We start from the raw sequence: 20,930 nt of genomic DNA on the forward strand, positions 1-20,930 counted from the left end.
GAATGGCAAAATTCAATTTTGCTTAAAGTTTTTAAAATGTCAATTTCTTAAATTTTCTACCAGCAATATAATCTTCAGAAGGCTTAAAACTAGCAACTGGATGAAAGAGAGCTGAGATCTCTTCTATAGACAGATCTATAGATAGGAAGAAAGAGGTCTACATTTTCTTTTCTTCATGTAGCACACTCAAAGGGAGCAGAAAGTATTATTTAAAGATGAAATAGGACTACCTTTTCCTCTTTGTTGTATGGGGAAGCCACACACATCAGTGAAAATAGTCAAAAAGTGACCTCTAAATGAATGTTGGTAAAGCTTTTGGGCAAAAGAAACAATGCAAAAAATGGATTAAAAAGACTATTGACGGCATCAAAGAGATGCCTAGGAAAACAGAAATAACAGATGAGCCTTGTGATACAAGTGGAACATAAGATTTTAAAAGGGAAAACATAAAACAATTCAAAGCTATTTAGAACAGAGCTGAACCTGGCAATTCTAGTCATGCAAGCAAGAACCATGAAAAGTTCAGCAAAATAAGCTGCATTAAAAAGTTACTTTAAGTCAATTTTTAAAGAAAAACAGTTGTTCAAGGTAAAGAGGGCAGTTCCTAAGGATACTGCACTATGGGTATTCATTAGGCTAGAGAGGATGCTGCCAGGCGAGGAAGAAGGTTGGCAGTAGACAAAGGAGGTCAGGGGTGGGGGGAATAGATAAGAGACAGGAGGAAGGGAAAGAGGAGAATTATTCCCTCTGGTAGCATCTTTTTTTTAAAACTAATTTTTGTTGCTATCTAAGTTCTAAGTTCAGAATTTCTTTCTTCTAAATGACAAGTGTTGTCCATACTCAAAATTCAGGTTCCCTGAATCAAAGCACTGAAATTTTGCAAAATACTGGTGAAAGAATTTCAAAGGCAAAACTGTTATATCTTCCAAGGAATCTTAAATGATTCTAATGAAAAATGAGCTTGTAAGTTGGCATTTTGGTGTGCTAGTGGTTTCACTATCCTTGACAGAGAAAAGTTTGCTATAATGACTTTTGCAATTCTTTCCCATTTTTCTTCCATTTGTAGTTCTCTTTCCAGTTTCATAGTTAAATGCTCTTGGGATGACTTTGCTTAGTAGCTTAGTTTTGCCAAGTTATCTCTTCAATGGTTTTGCCCTCTGCTATTGCTCTCTACTTCATGAAATGATGTTGCTCATAGCTAACATCATCCTATATCAAATTTTAAAAATAAGTGTATAATAACCTGATATTGTCATCATTCTCTGTAGATCCTAATGTTTATTTACATTAAAAGAAGAAAGACAAAAGAAAGATAAAAAGAGGAAGTTTGGCAAAATTAACTTTCCCAGAATATGGAGGAAATATGGTACAGTGAACAGAGAGCCTTGCTATGAGTTTCAATCTACTATTCACAATTATAACTTTAATGACCTCAAACAAGTTCTTATGACTTCCTGGCTTCAGTTTCTCCACCTGCAAAACCACAAGGTTTCTGAACTTCCTTCAAGCCTTAGAGCTATGGTCTATTGATTATGTCTTAATCTATCTGGTCCTTCACCTGTGCAATGAAGAATAATGGACAAAATTTCTAAACTCCTCTCCAGGGTGAAACATTAAGCATTACAATGCCAAAGCATTATGTTTTGTTTATTGCTTTTGTTCTTTTCATTTACATTGTTATAGCCATATATTATTTTCCAGGTCCTACTTCATAAAAATTTTTCCATATGCTTGACTCTGCAATGTTAGCAGAGAAAGATTTGTGCTGTAGATATATGTCTCTCTCTGAATTGCATTAGGGATATATAGTTAAATTTAGTAGTTGTATTATAATTTCTTTGGGTATGTTTAACTTTCTTGAAAGAATAAATTTTCTTCTAGCCAAATTTCCAAACACCCTAAATGATTCATATTCCAATTAGCCATCTTCTTATAGTACTATAATATACTATTACATTCATATACCATAATTTGTTTATTTCTTTCCCAATCAATGAGCATCTACTTTGTCTCCAATTGTTTGCTTCCACAGAAAGTGTTACCATGAATATTTTGTTACATATGATACCTTTCTTTGGTATATATGATATCTGCCTTTGATTTTTGTTGAGTAATCATTCAGTAATGAGAATTCTGGTTCAAAAAGTATGGGATATTCTTTTCTTTTCTCCTTACACAAATTTCCAAATAATTTCCAGAATAGTTAGACCAAATTCATAGCTCCAACAACATTTTAATGCAAACTTTTGTTTTTTACCATTCCCAATAATGACTATTTCTCTCCTTTGCCAGTGATTTGATTTTAAATATTTAGAACCTAAATTTAGACACCATAGTAAATTCTATTAGCATCATACATTTGTGCCTATTTGTTCTTACTATTAAATTGACTTTTTCATAATGTATCATCCTATACCATTTTATGTTGTCTCATTTTTGGTCAGATAAAATATGAGTGATAGTATCCCTGGGAATTTTCCTATAAAATATGCTCTCTGTTCTTCATAAACAATACCCAAAAGCTTTTTTTCACTGCAAATAAATCTTTTATTAAGCAGTTGCTTGGAAATGTGTTCAAAGACTTGAGAAAGAAATCTAGTTTTTATGAGAACCCCAGGATAACTTCACTCATGATTATGAAATGTGTTTCAAAAGAAATCAACTCAGTTAACGCAAAATAGGACTCAATACAAGAGCTAGTATTACATAATAAATTCTCTACTTTCATAATGCTCAAGACTTTCTACACCAGACATTCTTATTTTCTGTTTTTAAAACTTAATATTTTATTTTCCTCAGTTACATGTAAAAGCAATTTTTAACATTTTAATTTTTTTATTTTTATTTTTTAGAATTTTGCAAGTCAATGGGGTTAAGTGGCTTGCCTAAGGCCACACAGCTAGGTAATTATTAAGTGTCTGAGGCCAGATTTGAACTCAGGTACTCCTGACTCCAGGGCTGGTGCTCTATCCACTGTGCCACCTAGCCACCCCAATTTTTAACATTTTTTAAAAAAAATTTTGGGTTCCAAATTCTCTCCCTTCTTTCCTTCTCCAACCCCCTTGAAAAGTCAAGCAATTTAAGATAGGTTATACATGAATAGTCATGCAAAATATTTTCATATTTTGTCATATTTACCTATGAAAATATAGGTAAAAGGACCCTAAAAGAAAAATAAAGTTAAAAAATATGTTTCATTTTACATTCACACATTATCAGTTTTTTCCTCTGGAGATGGATAGCATTTTCATATAAAGCCCTCCAGAATTGTCTTGCCTTATTGTATTGCTGACAAAAGCCGTCATTCACAACTGATCCCCTTACGATATTGTTATTAATTTATTGACAGTGATATTTCACTGTACATGAGCTCATAGAAATATTTCCAGGTTTTTCTGAGAACATCCTGCCAATTATTTTTATGGCAAAATAATATTCCACCATATTCATATGACACAATTTATTCAGTTATTTCTCAATTGAGGAGCATCCCCTGAATTTCCCATTCTTTTCTAGCAGTAAAGAAATGTTACAAATATTTTTGTATATATATATATATATATATATATACATATATATATATATATATATATATATACATATATATATATACATATATATCAGTTCTTTTCCATTTTGAAGTGGTATTGTTATGTCAAAGGATATGCATGGTTTTGTAGCATTTTGGGCATTGTTACAAATTGCTCTTCAGAATGGTTCAATTAGTTCACAACTCTTACCAGTATTTTTCCCTTCCAACAATTCTCATTTTCTTTTTCTGTCCTATTAGTCAATTCAATGGGTATGAGACAGTACCTCTGAATTGTTTATGTCTGCATTTCTCCAATCAATAATGAGAAGATCATTTTTGTATGGCTATAGATAGCTTTGATTATGTCATATGAAAACTTCATTTCTTTTCATCTTTTATCAATTGGGAAATGTATCTTATTTTTATAAAATTGAAATAGTTCTCTATATGTTTGAGAAATGAGGCCTTTATCAGAGAAACTTGTTAAAAAAATTTTTCAGTTACTATTGCTAAACTGTACCTCCATCCTATACACTCTCCCAATTATTCTCTTCTCTCTCTCTCTCTCTCTCTCTCTCTCTCTCTCTCTCTCTCTCTCTCTCTCTCTCTCTCTCCTTTCACCCTGTCCCTCCTCAGAAGTGTTTTGCTTCTAAATACCCCCTCCCCATCACACATTTCTCTTTCATTATCACCTTCCCTTCCTGCTTTTCTGTGTGGTAAGATAGATTTCTATACCTAATTCAGTGTATTATTCCTTCTTTGAGCCAATTCTGATGAGAGTAAGGTTCACTAAATTTCCCTAAACTCCCCCCTTCCCTGCTACTACAAAAGTTTATTCTTGCCTCTTTTATGTGGGATAATTTATTCTATTCTTTCACTCCTTTTCCCTTTCTCCAGTACATTCCTCTCTCACTGCTTAATTTTAGGTTTTTAGATATCATCTCTTCATATTCAACTCATAACTGTGCTGTTATACACACACACACACACACACACACACACAAACACACACATATATATATACATATACATATATATATATGTATATGTATATATGTTCCTTCTAATTGCCTCAATGATAAGAAAGGATTTATGAGTTAAAAATATAATTTTCCTTAAGTATCTCTGAGGTACCACCTCACAACCTCTCAGACTGGTCAATATGACCAGAAAGGACAATGATCAATGTTGGAAGGGATGTGGGAAAACTGGGACACTAATACATTGTTGGTTTTGCTGTGAACTCTTCCAACCTTTCTGGGAAGAAATTTAGAATTATACCCAAAGGGCAACAAAAATGTGCATACCCTTTGATCCAGCAATACCACTACTGGTCCTATACCCTGAAGAGATTATAAAAAAGGATAAAATTATCACCTGTATAAAAAACATTCATAGTGGTGGTAGCAAAGAATTGGAAATTAAGTGAATGTCCTTCAGTTGAGGAATGGCTTAACAAACTGTGGTATATGTATGTCATGGAACACTATTGTTCTATTAGAAACTAGGAGGGATGGGAATTCAGGGAAGCATGGATTTGCATGAACTGATGCTGAGCAAGATGAGCAGAATCAGAAAAACATTGTACACCCTAACAGCAACATGAGGGTGATGATCGACCTCGATAGACTCACTCATTCCATCAGTGCAACAATCAGGGACAATTTGGGGCTTTCTGCAATGGAGAATACCCTCTGTATCCAGAGAAAGAATTGTGGAATTTGAACAAAGACCAAGGACTATTACCTTCACTTTTGGGGAAAAAAACCCGTTATCTTATTATTTAATTTTGCTATCTCTTATACTTTATTTCCCTTCCTTAAGGATATGACTTCTCTCTCATCACATTCAACTTAGATCAATGTATACCATGGAAACAATATAAAGACTAACAAACTACCTTCTGTGGGGGTGGCAGATAGGGGAAGGGAAGGCAAGAATAGGGGAAAAATTGTAAAACTCAAATAAAATCTTTCTTAAAAATATAAAAAGATTTAACTTGTTAAATCCCTTGTGATTTCCTTTTCCTGTTTACCTTTTTATACTTCTCTTGAATCTGATATTTGAACATCAAATTTTCTGTTCAGCTTAGGTCTTCATCAAGAGTTCTTGGATGGCCAGCTATGTGGCACAGTGGATAGAGCATTGGCCTTGGAATCAGGAGGACTTGAGTTCAAATCTGACCTCGGACATGTAATAATTACCTAGTGGGCAAGTCATGTAATCCCATTGCCTTGCAAAAAAACTAAAAAAAAAGTTCTTGGATGTCTTAAGTTTCATTGAATATTCATTTTTTCCCCTGAAAGATTATACTTAGTTTTTCTGGGTGAGTGATTCTTTGTTGTAAATCTAATTCTTTTGCCCTATGAAATATCATATTCCAAAAGTCTTCTGATCCTTTACTGTAGAAAGCTACTAAATCTTGTATTATCCTGTCTGTGGCTCCATTATAATGGCATTACATCTTTCTTGCAATATTTTCCCCTTGACTTGGAAGCTCTGGAATTTGATGATAATATTCCTGAGAGTTTTAATTTTGGGGGTCTATTTAAGGAGGTAGAGTCTTTCACTATTTTACCCTCTGATTCTAGAATATCAGGGTAATTTTCCTTGGTAATTTCTTTTTTAATATTTTTGTTTAAAAGTAAACATAACACCTTCCCCATAAAAATATAAAGTCTCATGAGAAATAAAGTAAAAGTATGAGAAAAAATGTGTTTCAGTCTGTGTTCTGATACCATCAGCTCTCTTGAGTGGATCACATTCTTTATCATAAGTCCATCATAGAAGTTACTTTCATATTTTTCCATAGTTGCTATTGCTAATTGTAATTCCCTCCATCCATACCTACCCACTAGCATCTATTATATGTTCTCTCCTTTCACTCAGTCCCTCTTCAAAAATATGCTGTGGACAGAGCACTGGTCCTGGCCAGGAGGCCCGAAGCCTATATCCCACCCCAGAGACCCAGCAACCACCTGGACTCATGGTTCCAGACAGGCCACCTAATCCCACCACCTTGCAAAAAGTAAAAAAGAAAATGTGTTATATCTGACTATCCTCTCCCATGTTCTACCCTCTCCTCTATCATCTACATCCCCCTTCCCCTCTCCCTGTCCCCCTTCTCTTCTTTTTATTCTAGATGTTTTTACCCTGTTGAGTGTGTAAGCTGTTTCCTCTCTGAGCCATTATTTCTGATGAAAATGAAGGCTCCCTCATTCCCCCTGCCTCCCTCCCTTCCATACCATTGCAAAAGCTACATGAAATATCTTTTATATGAAATACCTTAGCCTCTTCTACCTCTCCTTTCTCTTACTCCCAGTACATTTCCTTTTCACCCTTGACTCCATTTTTACCATATATTATATCTTCAAGTTCAGCTCTCTCCTGTGCCTCATCATCATTAAGTCCTTCATAATTTACCCTTCTCATTAACTCTCTTTATGCTTTACCTGAGCCCTGTACTTGAAGATCAAACTTTTTGTTCACCTCTGGTCATTTCAACAGGAACATGTGAAATTCCCCTGTTTCATTGAAAGTCCATCTTTTCCCTTTGAAGAGGATGTTCAGTTTTGCTGGATAGTTGCATTCAGCTCCATTCCAAGCTCTTTTGCCTTCTGGATATTGTATTTCAAGCCCTTTGAGCCCTTAATGTGGATGCTGCTAAGTCCTGTGTGATCCTGAATGTAGCACCACGGTATTTGAATTGTGTCCTTTTGGTGGCTTGTAATATTTTCTCTTTGACTTGGGAGTTCTGGAACACGGCTATAGTATTCCTAAAGGTTGTTTTTTTGTATCTCTTTCTGGGGGAGGTTGGTGGATTCTCTCAATTTCTATTTTTACCCTCTGCTTCTAGGATATCGAGCACAATTTTCCTGTAGAAATTCTTTAAACATGAGATCAAGGTTCTTTTCCTAATCATGACTTTCAGGTAGCCCAATAATTTTTAAATTATCTTTTCTAGATCTATTTTCCAAATCAGTTTTTTTTCAATGAGATATTTCACATTTTCTTCTAGTTTTTCATTCTCTTGATATTGTTTTACTGTGTCTTGATTTCTCGTAAAGTCATCAGCTTCCTTTAGTTCCATTCTACATCTGAAGGATTTGTTTTCTTCCAAAAACTTTCTTATCTCCTCTTCAATCTGGCCAATTCTGATTTTTAAAACATTCTTCTCTTCAATAATATTTTGAACTGTTTTATCCATTTGACCTAAACTGGTTTTTAACATGTTATTTTCTTCAGCAGTTTTTGGATCTCCTTGACTAACTGCTGTCTTAGTTTTCATGTTTTTCCTGCATCTCTCTCATTTCTCTTTCCAATTTTTCTTCTATCTCCCTTATGCAATTTTCAAAATGTTTTTCGAGCTCTGTCATTACCTGAGCCCAAATTCTATATTTCTTGAAGTCTTTAGATGCAGAAGCTTGGAGTTTCTCATCTTCAGATTGTGTATTTTTGTCCTCCATGGGACCAAAGTAATTGTCTATGGTTAGGTTCCTTTTTTTCCTCTTTACTCATTTCCCAAGCCTGTGCCTCATTTGGAGTGCTTCCTGAGCTTTTGAGTGTTATTGGAATACCCCTGCAAGAACCTCAGTAAGCAAGGCTCTGACTGCTCTCTTGGTCTGTTGCATGGCCACTAGCCACACCTGTCTGACCTGGGGAGGTCCCTGCTCTATGGGGGCTCAGACTGCAACCAGGGTCTGAGTGTAGTCAAATCTCCAGAGTCCTGTCCCAGGGACAGAATACAGATCTTGGCAGTCTCCCTCCACCTTCTGAGGGCCGAGCACTTAGGGAGCAGCTGCTGGGAGGCTCCTGCTGGGTGGCTCCATGAGCCTGTTTCTGTTTCCTAGGATCTGGGCTGCACTGTGGCTACACAGAGGTGGGCCCCCAGGTTGACCTGGGCTTCACGCTCACTCTGGGCTTCACGCTCACTCTGGCAGAAGTCTCCCAGCTGATGCTCCAAGTTGTGCTTGGTGCTGCTCCCTGGGGTGCAAGTCAGGAAACTGCTTCTGCTGCTAGGAGCTGAAGTTCCCAGGAGCCCTGGGCTGTTTCTGGGAGGCTGAAGTTCTTTTGCTGTGGTGCACTGCCACCCCTCCAACTCTGTTGAACAAAGCCTTCATGCTATTTTCCAGGTTACATTGGACTGGAGAATTGCCTCACTTGGATCTTTCTGTGTATTCTATCTTTTGAAAACTTTGTTAGAGTCATAATTTTAAGGTTTTCAAAATATTTTAGAGAGAGTACCTAGGAGAGCCCCCCCCCACGCCTTGATAATTTCTTAAGAGATTTATATAGGTCCTTTTATTGATTATGGCTTTCAGGCAGTCCAATAATTTAAAAATTATTTTCCCTCATTGTATTTTCCAGGTAAGTTGTTTTTCCAATGAGATTTTTCACATTTTCTTTTTTTTTTTTACTTTTTTGTTTAGTTTTATTGCTTCTTGATTTTTCAGAAAGTTATTAGCTTCCATTTATTCAATTCTAATTTTTAAGGAATTATTTTCTTCTTTGAGCTTTTGTACCTCCTTTTCCATTTGGCCAGTCTTACTTTTTAAGGAGGTTTTCCTTTAGTGATTTTTTTGTGCCTCTATTTCCATTCTTCCAATTCTGCTTTTCTCCTCATTGGCTTTTTGAATCTCTTTTAACATTTGACCTAGTCTTTTAAAGATTTTTTTCTTCAGTATTTTTGTATCACCTTTACCAAATTGTTGATTATTTTAATGATTTTTTAACATCATTCTTGTTTCTCTTCCCAAATTTTCCTTTACCTCTCATATTGGCTTTCAAAATCCTTTAGGAGCTCTTCTATGGCCTGAAACCAATTCATATTTTTATTGAAGGCCTTGGATGTAGGAATTTTGCCTTTTTATCTTCTTCTAAGTGTGTGTTTTACTTTTCCTTGTCACCACAGTAACTTCCTATGGTCAGAATTTTATTTCTTGACTTTTTAAAAAGTCTTTGTTAAAGTAGGACTCTGTTCCAGGGCAAAAGGCACATTGTTCCAAGCTTCAGGGGCTTTGTGCAGCTGTTTTCAGAGATTCTTTTAGGAACCTAAGTTTTTAGTTCTTCCAAGGTAGTATGATGTAAGGAGAGGTATTTAGTACTCTTCTGATCTGAGAGTTATCACAAGTATTATTTTCTGCTCTGGAATTCTGATAAGGATTTCTGGTCTACTGTGGCCACAAGCTCTGGTGTGCTCATGTTTTTCTTTTCAATAGGATTGTCACCCAGAACTGCAACACAGATCTGAGTATAAGCAAAGCTGTCCTGGCCTCATTGTCAATGAAGAGACTCCTATAATCTCCTTCTGATCGGTTGTTTGACCCTCTTCCCAGTTTTGGCCTGAGAGTTCTGGAAGCCGTTGCTTCCACACTGATTCAATGACTCCTAATAACTGCTCTTGGTTTGCTAGGGCTGGGTCTGTGTTGGAACAACTTGTGCTGAACTATGTTCCATTCTCACCCAGGTGTGACAGACATTTCCTGCTGACCTTATAAGTTGTTTTTGACTGAAAAATTATTTCACCCATTATATTGTGAGTTCTATGACTTCAGGAATTATTTTATAGTGTTATTTAAAGGTGTTCAGAGGATTTTGGGGGACAGCTCATGTAAGACTCCCTTTTCTACTTCATTTTGGCTCCACCCTACACTTTATTTTCTTAAGACAATGATAGCTTATTACTTCCATTCTTCAGTACCATCTCCCAAACTTTTGCTCCCACCATTCATTTGACTTTTATGGTGGTGTAAGGCACACATCGAAGGACCAGTATAAAGAAATGATTACCTTTCTAGATGATGCTTTCACATTGTATTTAGGTCTACAACATCTGAGATCAAAGGCTTGTTGAATTTCCTCTTGGGTATTTATGCATTCAATTAAAGCTAAGTTACCAAGCAGGTGAGCAGTGATATCTTCATAATGACCTTGTAGTTTGAATAGTCAGGCTGCTCAAATTAGAAAAACATTAACTTTTTTTTTTTTTCAGTCTGGGTTTCTGTATCTCACCAAGGCTGGAGGTGAAGCAGGTATTCATGTCCCATTTCCAATACTGATTGGCAAGTTGGTTTCACCTGGACCATTGAACTGATTTGGACCAGTTTGTTTCTCTTTAGGGGATTTTCCATGTTGGTGACAGACTTAGTGAGGACATTTGAACTTCAATTCTGCTGCATCTCAGAAATTCTGCGTTCAAGTAATCGATAGGACTCAGTCTTCCTGGCAACAGAGACTAAAGGTATATGTCAATACACTCAGCCTAGTTCTCTTTTTTTTCCCATGCAATTTTTCTTTATGCACATTTTTAAAGAAAAGTAATTTTTTTTTAAATTAAGAAAATGGGGTGGCTAGGTGGCACAGTGGATAGAGCACTGGCCCTCGAGTCAGGAGTACCTGAGTTCAAATCTGGTCTCAAACACTTAATAATTACTTTGCTGTGTGGCCTTGGGCAAGCCACTTAACCCCATTGCCTTGCAAAAAATCAAAAACAAAAAACAAAAAAATTAAGAAAAATTAAGATTAAAGGATATTATTTTATTTTATAAATATTTCTCTGTTTTTGTCTTTTTTTCTTCATAAAGTATTCCTCTAATGTGTCATCATAGAGTGAAGGTATGAAAGTGACCTTGGGTTTCTTAAAAACTATGCTAATGCAGTATAAGTTCTGGTGGCATCTAACATGCTGGAAAGGCTTTGAATATAGACTTGACTTCAAAGGACCAAACTAGATAGGTATGGAGAGGCATAGTAGAAGTAAGTTGATTGACTTTTAATGAATTTTTTGGTAATGGAAATCTAGAAATAATGAATTCTATCCTATGCATCTTCTGGCAGAATATTTCAGAAAAATAGGATAATGGGTACTTTAAGCATATGTAAATTTAAACTTATTTATTTAATACTTTAAGTGTAAGAAGTTTGTGCAAAAACCAACAAGAGAACATAATACTGAAGAAGAATAAAAACTTATTATAAACATAACCAGAAGACAGAAGGAAGTCATAGATGAATGAAAAGGTGATTCACAGGTACCCCAAGGGTCCTCCATTAAGTACAGAAAGGAGTTGAAAAATGTGGTTTAATAATATGTCTAATGGTATCAAGAAGAGTTATTTCATGGGAGAAATTTGGTATCTTAGATAACTCTGTTTAAAATAATAAGTGCCTGCAAAAAGACCACCATGAAAATAATTGAATGTATTTATGAACATCAGTAGCAGAAGATAAAAATGTAGAGCTATTCTAGGAAGAACTCTATGAGACCTTATTAGTTAAATCTATATCTTGATTAAATCTGAATCTTGATCTTGGATGATGTCATGCAAAGATGAGACTAGGGAAAGATGGTGCAAAATATATTGTAAAGAATTATTCAATAAAAAAGAATGAGAGTGGGTAACAACTGCTAAACTACTTTGGAGTCTAATAAAATTTCCATCATGAACACTTTAGGTACCAGATAGTAGTTGTTAAGTCATTTTTGAATGTATGTCCAACTCTCTGTGATCCCATCTGAAGTTTTCTTGGTAAAGAAAAAGTGGTTGCCAAGTAAGTTTACTGATGAAGAAAATGAGGCAAGCAGAGTTAAATGACTTGACCATGGTCACAAGACTAATAATATGTCTAAGATTGAATTTGAGCTCAATAAGGATGTCTTTCTAGTTCCAAGACCAGTGCTTCATACACTGTGTTCTTGACTTCCCACCAGGAAAAAAAGCCAAATAATATCACATGGAAAAAATAAAATTGACCATATGTATTACTAGTCAGGAAATAATTCATTACAAATACAGACATCTGCTTCCTGAATCAGTTATATAATAAGTCAGACTACTGAATAGTTAGAACTAAAATCAGAATTAAAAATCACTAATAAAACAGGAAACATACCATAGAAATACCATTTACAGCAATTAAAATAATTTTAGATAGCAGTTTAACCAATGTAAATCAATTATTATAATGAGAACAAAGGAAGCAAAAAAGACTTTAGTCAGCAAACACTCAAATTATTTGCCAAGAAGAAAGAGATGGTCATCAAAACCAATGATGATTTAGACTATAAACTAATTTATAAAATCTTATATAAAAGATGAATGATTGCAATCAGTATCACATCATAAAGCACGGTGAAATAGCAGAAGTTAAAATTAATTTAATGGGAGTTTGGCCAGGAATATAGCTACATAAAGTCATTTCAAGAGTTTTTAAGGTTCAGAATGAAAGAAACAAAGAGAAGAAAAAGAGTTAAAAATTCTTAAAAAATATTTTCATAAATTGTTTTCACTTCAAGGATGATAAATTTAAACACTTCACTTGAACTCTAATCTCTGTGTCTCATATAGGCCTTTTGAAGAGGTGGGAATGACACCAAAGGGAATAAATATGGAAATGAATACATAGAAAAGACCCACACTAGAGACAACACAGTTGTAAGAGTGTTAAGGAATTATTGACAAGATTTATGAAAGGCAGGGAAGATACCAAAGCCAGGGAGGAAATAGGTTAAATGAGATACTACCTGTAAAGTGATTTAGCACAATCTCTGGTACATAGTAGGTGATAAATGAAATCTCTGCTTCCAACCTTCTTTAATACTATCAAAAAAAAGTGATTGAGACCATCAATAACTATGAAAGTTATGCATGCTTGCACAACTATCTTTCAAAACAAAATCTCTATGTGAAGTAACTGCACATATTTTTAGGGCATCTTTGTAGAAGGCTCCTTTTAATAGAGCACTTTTGCAAGATCTATTCTACAGTGGAACACATTCTTACTATATTGACTTTACCATGGCAGCTAGGTGGAACAATGGATATAGCACTGACCTAGGTGTCAACAAGATTTGGCCTCACACACTTACTTTACTCTGGGTATGTTACTTTTATTTGCCTCAGTTTTCTCAATTTTTTTTTAGGTTTTTGCAAGGCAAATGGGGTTAAGTGGCTTGCCCAAGGCCACATAGCTAGCTAATTATTATTAAGTGTTTGAGACCGGATTTGAATCCAGGTACTCCTGACTCCAGGGCTGGTGCTTTATGCACTGCACCACCTAGCCACCCCAGTTTTCTCAAATCTAAAACAGAGTTCATAAAATGGGGGTTTCCTGCATCTCAGGGTGGTTGTTGGAATTAACTGAGATATTTGTAAAGCACTGTTGGCAGAGGAGGCACTTAAATGGTTGTTCCCTTCCCCTATCACAATTGACTGAGAGATGTAAAGAATATAGGATCTCACTGTTCTTATTACTTCTCCTTTAAGAAAAAAGCATTTGATTCAGTCAAATAATATGCCTCCTTAAAAGTTCTCATTCTATGAGAAGACTACAATCCAATTTTTCAAATCTTTCATAATTCTTTGAAAGATATCAGGCGCTGTAAACCTAAATATAATGTGAAAGCATCATCTAGAAAGGCAATCATTTCATTCTACCAGTCCTTTGAAGTGTGACTTACACCATCATAAAAGTCAAATGAATGATGGGAGCAAAAGTTTGGGAGATGGTACTGAAGAATGGAAATAATAATCTAACATTTTTTAAGAAAATCAGAGTATAGGGCAGAGTCAAAATGATGTAGAAAAAGGAGACTCACATGACCTGTCCCCCAAAACCCTCTGAACACCTTTAAATAATACTATAAAATAATTCTTGGAGCCACAGAACTCACAATATAATGGGGTGAAATAATTTTCCAGAAATAAGTTTGTTCATTGATCATCTGCGCATAAGCAAAGGTCAGAGAACAAAGTATGGGCATAAATGGTTGCCATTACCAGTGCAAAAAGAGGAGATTCAAAAAGGGCAAGAATAAAAAGGATTCTCTGCAGATGTTTCAGAACTCCAGATGTTCCTCTTGGTAGATAATGTGCTGATTGCACCAAGACAGAAAACACTGTAGAGAAATCCTGCAAGAAATCTGTAGCCACTTAACATGATTTTGACCTGAAAATCCACACAGTTAAGAATAACGTGATGAAGAACATTGATTGACTAGATTATAACATTCAGTTGAATGGACACTCTATTGAATTTGTCCAACAATATCACCATCTGGGACAGACAGTACAAATGAACAGCAAGGTTTAGCCAAGAACTAAACAAGACCAAAAAAGCATATTATATTTCCTTCATGAAAATTTTTAGAGAATGCAAGTGTCTCCTGGAAAAGAAAGACCATCTTGTTAATACTGTAATCTCCAATGTTTTATAGTTGTAAGGCACAGAGATTAATTGATCTTATATAAGGGCAATGGAGAGGCACCCAATGGGTGCAAGGTGCAGCCTTAATTAAAGAGAACCTTCTAAGAATAGGAGGGAAAAAAAAGAAAAATGCATGCTAGGAAAAAAACTTAGTCTGATGATTTATAGAAATTTACTGACTATAAGTGGACAGCCTCAGTGCTCCATAGATATTGTTATAGAGAGAGCGGTATGTTGGATGGATCCCCTGATATGGCTTCTAAAATGATATTCTGCTCCTTAATTCCCTGCCTATGGGGCCATTTCCCATGTCTTGAGTGCTCTTCCTACCATCTCTACATCTCTAATTCCCTAACTTTCTTTAATACTTCACTTAAATCTTACAGTCTGCAAAAATGCTATTCCCTCTCATTGCCAGTGCCTTCCCTCTGAGATCATCTCGTATTTACACTGACTATATCTTATATGTTTGTATATTGTCTCTTTCCATTAGAATATGGGTTCCCTGAGGATAGGGAGCCCATATAATTCTTTGTAGCCCCAGAAAGTAGTAGACTGCTGAGCCCATAATATGGGCTTGATGAATTCTTGTTGATTGACTATGGGAAGCCATAGATGTGAATTGCATAAGATACATTGTCATGTATAAGTACAATGCTAAATATCACAGATTAGAAGATGGTAGATATAGATTTGGAAGAGACTTTCAGGTACAATTCCTTTGCTTAACAGATGAATGAGGATTGTAAGGCATTGATAGGTTAAATGACTTGTCCAAGGTCATTTAGTTAATGCCTGATGAAAGATTTGAACCCAAGTCTTCTTCCCTTCCTCTGATTGCTGTCCTTCATAATTGAAGACTATGATGTCACATGAATAATGGCATGATTTACATATTATATTGATTATACTGAGGGGAGTGTTCCATCCACTTTATCAATCTTCCTCAAGTGAATGAATGAATGAATGAATGAATGAAAAAGTCTTTATTAAGCCTTTACTGTGTACAAAGTATTGTGCTAAGGGCTAAGGATTCTAATAGAAAATCAAGGCATCCCCTGATTTCAAAGGGCTCCTATTCTGATGGTTGAAATAGTTTATAAAAGGTGGTTTCAATGCAAGTCATTTGGAAAGGCTGCATTGTCTTTAGGTGTATTATGCAGAAAATCAGATGATAATGGATCTTCTTTAATGCCATTGCCAAGGGAAATTTAAAATTTTTTTTTCTGATGTTGAACTATTTGACAGTGTCAAGGACTCTGGTTGAAAGAGCTTTCTATATCATTAGTAGCTGTGACTGCTGAGGAGATTGGAGCTATAGTGTACACAGCAGGACTTTCCAGGTGTCTTCTCCACAGGTCATATTTCCAGGGAAGATAGCTGCTGGGATGTACTAGAAGCAGACTTCCTAACAGTGCTTTTTTGGGATGTGCTGACACTCCCAAGGCTCTTGATCTTACTTGCCTTTTGGTAATAGTGTGTGATAGCAACACTGTCCTTCTTTTCATGATCAATTTTTATTTCTTTTTCTGTGTATACAATATGTATTTGTTGTCACTATCTTTTATTAATTGTCATTTTGTACATTATTCTTTTGATTCTGCTTCATGTACACTGTATTATTTTGCTTTAACATATTGCTTTGAATTTTACATACTTATTTTTTTCTGGAAAAATAATTTTCTATTATATCCATATTCCTTCATTTGTTCAGTCATTTTCCAGTCATTAGACAGCTAGTATATCTCTAGTTTTGGGGCTATTACAAATAGGATTGATAGGTGTACTGTTGTATAGATAGGTCTTTTTATTTTATCAATATCTTCCTTGGTTATAGTCCCAGTAATGGCACCACTATATCTAAAAGCATGCATATTTTTTGTAACCTTCACTATGTTATTGTTGTTCTTTGGTCACTTTTAGTCATGTCTGACTCTTCATGACCCCATTTAATATTTTCTTGGCTAAAAGACTGGGGTGCTTTACCATTTCTTTCTTTCTCTAGTTCATTTTATACATAAGAAAACCAAGGCAAACAGGATCAATTGACTTTTCCAGGGTCCTACAACTAGTAAGTGTCCAAGGTCAAATTTGAACTCACAAGGAGGAATCCTCCTTATTTGAGCCCAGGATTCTATCTACTGCACCACCAGTCTGTCCTTAGAGAAATTTTAATTATCATCAAATATTGTACAGATGTCATGTAGGAAAAGCATTTGTTTCATTTTCCCTAACCCTAGGCAAGAGAGGTAAGAGCAAGGGATGAGGTTCCAGAAAGGCAACATATGGGAAAAAATTTCCTACCAATTCAAGCTGTCCCAAGAATGAATGAGCTGCCTCAGGTAAGAGTGTGTTCCCTATCACTGGATGCCTTTAGGTTGTGGTTGACTGGATAACTATTTCTTAAAGATTTTGTAGAATGCTTTCATGCCTTCAGTAAATGTTGGATTAAATGACTTCTGTGGTCACTGGTCCAATCTGCCAGTTTATGTCTTTAAGGTTCCAGAATGACCTTTTTCCTTTTTATTCTAGGTTCTAAAACTTAATATGCCAGTAAGGTCCAGAAAGCTTTGTTCAAAGCAGTTTCTTCAGTAGGCCTTATTCAGCTACAATAGTGTCATCATTATTCAAAAGATGATCAAAACTGATTCTTTCTTTGCTAAAACAAGCTTTTCAAGGTCACTTCTGATTCTTGTAAATAACTCAATAATTATTACAGTTGGGAGATAACCTACATACGTGTGCATGCACACACCCACACACAGTGACACCCACACCCCCCCACACACACTCACTCACTCACCCCCACACCCCACTCACCCCCACATACACACACAGACATACAAACACACACACACACACACACACACACACACACACACACACACACACACACACCACCACCACCACCACCACCATCACCACCCCACACACACCATGGCCACTCTCATTCCTCCCTCCACAAATGTTCATTTTGGCAGGCTTACTCATCACATTAAGGCTTATTTGTGTTTATGCCACCTATGGTTTTCTTAGTGGCAAATAAAGCATAGAGGCTCACATCTCATTTATCCTAAATCTAACCAAAGATGTTGTCGGCATCCATTTATAGTGAACAATGCTTTTCTCAACACAGAACAGGCACAAAATTGAGTGAATATTAAGTACTTGGTTTTTCAGAGAAGTAAATCATTGAGAAAAAGACAGCTTACTGAGAAACATAGAGAAAAAAAGGGGACAAATCAGACCTAGAAGTAATACATCTGGGGAATGACTTCATTGTCAATGTCATGAATTGAGAATTATAGTTCTCCTCTATTCTCCTCACCTCCTTCTGTCTTGTTGTGGTACCAATAAGATCAGACTAAAAAAAACATTAATGTTTGAAACAAAGAAAACCTGTAGAATCAACAGATAGATTGAGACCCAGAGAAAATAGTGACCATATTATTAGGGCATCTCTAGTTCTTTTTTAAAAAACTTATTCTCTTATTTTGATTTGTTTTAAAAATTAGTTTTTCAGATTCTTCCCATTTTAGTATGAATCAAGACTAAGATTAATTTGCTTTGTTCTTGTGTATCATATTTAAGATGTTCAAATGATTCTATGACCACAATCATATGAGTATTCCTTGTAACAATATAGATTAAAACTCATCCATGCCTGCCTATCCTACATGACTCTTGTCTTTGTCCTCCCCAATTCACTAGAAGTTTGCCTAACATTCTAGATGAATGCCTCACCTTCTCTTCATAGCACAAAGGTACCACTGAAGTACAGACTCTATCAGTTAGGCTTCAGATTGACATGTTATAAGCCCATCTTCTTTTTTCAACTGTCTCTTTTCTTATCTGCAGAGAAAAGCAAGTGGATGAAGAATATCTATTCAGACTGTACCATGCAGTCATAAAGACTGTCCATCAATTTATCAGATAAGTAGTGAGTTGTGCCAAGAAATGAATAGAAGGAAAAGAGTGGGTTGGACTGTCTTCTGGAAACTGCAAAGTTATTTTTATTTTAACCTTTTCTTTTAAATAAGTTTTATTGATATTTTTCTCATTGATTAAAACCCTACTCCAGGGTTCTTCCTCCTCCTTCTTCAGTCCTCCCAGGACCATCTTTTTTTTGTTTGTTTGTTTAGGTTTTTGCAAGACAAATGGGGTTAAGTGGCTTGCCCAAGGCCACACAGCTAAGTAATTATTAAGTGTTTGAGACCTTATTTAAACCCAGGTAATCCTGACTCCAGGGCCAGTGCTTTATCCACTGGGCAACCTAGCCACCCCCAGGACCATCTTTTTCAAAAAGAAAGAAAAGAGAAAACCCAGCAACTACATGGAAAACAACTGATGATAGATGCAATGAATGGCATTAGTGGATCCTCCTTCTCTGACCTCTCAAAAACTATAGGGGGAGATATATTCTCATCTTTCTTCTTTGGAATCAAGCTATTCCAAAGTTCTTTTAATGACCTTTAGCTTCTTCCTTGAGCGAAAGTCCAGTTTTGTAATTCTAATATTCCTCAAGTGCTATTGTATAACCAGAACACTGCAGTCTCTAAAGAACTAAAACTGAGCATTACCCAAAAGGCAATAAAAAAGGTTCATGTTTGGCTGGCTGATTGGTTCTTATCTTTAATTCTTGAAAAGGACCAAAATGACATTATTATTTTGGGGTCAAGGTAAAAGGGGTCTTACTGGCTAATTAGGTCAAAACGAGTTTATAAGGCTCTACCATAGGTAGGGCACAAATGAATCATATAATATATTGTACACAGACATTGTGAAAGAGGAACTGAGCAAAATTTCATAAAGATCTTTAAATTTTTATCACTTTATTGAAATTCTATGAATGTTTTAAATTATAAAGATATATCAATTTCAGAAAATAGGGAGAGCCTTGCCTAGGATCACAGCACAGCAGGACATCCTCTAATAAAGTCAATTCTTAATTTATGTATAATTGTAGAGGTCATTGAGTTCAACCCTGTCATTTGACAGATGAAGAAACAGTAACCCAAAGAGGACAAATTACATGCCCGAGATCATGAAGGTTGTTGCTGGCAATGGTTCAATTCCAAAAACAAGTTTTCTACAAGTCAGGGCTTGTTTTATTTATTGTATCATGCTTCTTCTCCACAGAAACAAAACCCCCCCAACAAAACCATTACTAATGAGAAATTTAGTTAATAGTCAAGTCAATAATTGTTTATTAAACTTTTTTAGCACTGGGGCCAATGCTGTTGTCTTTACTTTTGTCTTTCCACTGGTCTCTGATGACACTGGAAGAGAGTGAGTCTGATGACTGCAGAACCCTGCCTCCCATGAATCCAATTCACTTGCAAGTCAAGACATTAATCTACTGGTGTTACTGATCCTTTCTGTGAATGAAGTATGGTCAACAAACAATGAACAGCACTAGCGGGGAATCACAAAAGACATAGTCCTTAAAAGACCTCTTTATAGTAGGGTCTTTGTTCCTGAACACCAATTTGAGCTAGTGCTTACACTAATCATGTTTACTTCACACCTGGTTCATTTTATTATTACTCTGAGTTTTATCCCTCCTCTCCCCACCCCAACCCCAAATCTCTCTTTTAAATGTCCAATACATTAGATTGTAAACTCCCTGAAGGGAAGGACTTTTTTTTTTCCTTTTTGGCTTGTTTTTTATATTTCCAAAGCTTAATATAGTGACTGGCACATAGTAAGTATTTAATAAATGTTCAATAAATTTAATTTATCATCTATCTATCTACCTACCTACCTACCTACCTTCCTATCCATCCATCTATCTAAATAAGACCAATATGAAAGATAGTAGAAATATGGACATCAAATGTTTCACTGAAGATAAAAGCTTGGACAGTTTTATAAAAAAAAATTCTTTTACCCAGGTTGATCAAGTCACCCACACATGGTTTAGAAGAATCTATGCATTCCCTAAGAATTAAGTCTAGAAAAAAAATTAAGCTGTAATGAAGAAGAAAAAAAAGATGTAAATGGAAAACTCCAGAAATGTTTCCTGTGGTGTATCAAGGAAAATTAGAAATACTCTTCTAAGGAAACTGTCAGCCTCATTAAGAAGGAAAAACAGAAGAGTATGTGTTACTCAGAAGCATCTGGTAGAGCTATGGGAGATCCCTGTTGGAAACTTTAAGTGTTTCCACAAGCACAGAGGAGCTGTGAATACAGT

The 20,930-nt window shown here is 35.6% G+C and overlaps 1 long non-coding RNA gene across 2 annotated transcripts in view; it reads left to right on the forward strand.

The window, feature by feature from the left end:
• Positions 1-20,712, forward strand: part of LOC141491436 (uncharacterized) — a 108,536-nt gene extending 87,824 nt beyond the window's left edge. Inside the window, exons 6-9 of one of the 2 annotated variants that reach the window (XR_012469608.1) lie at positions 10,651-10,772; positions 16,978-17,079; positions 18,596-18,677; positions 20,024-20,038. This is a non-coding gene — a long non-coding RNA (uncharacterized LOC141491436). Of the gene's footprint in view, positions 1-10,650; positions 10,773-16,977; positions 17,080-18,595 lie in introns of both variants that reach the window. The other variant, XR_012469606.1, reaches the window with a different exon arrangement.
• The last annotated feature ends 218 nt before the right edge of the window (positions 20,713-20,930 follow it).

Source organism: Macrotis lagotis, chromosome 6 (assembly GCF_037893015.1).
Source record: "Macrotis lagotis isolate mMagLag1 chromosome 6, bilby.v1.9.chrom.fasta, whole genome shotgun sequence".
NCBI classification, from domain to species: domain Eukaryota; kingdom Metazoa; phylum Chordata; class Mammalia; order Peramelemorphia; family Peramelidae; genus Macrotis; species Macrotis lagotis.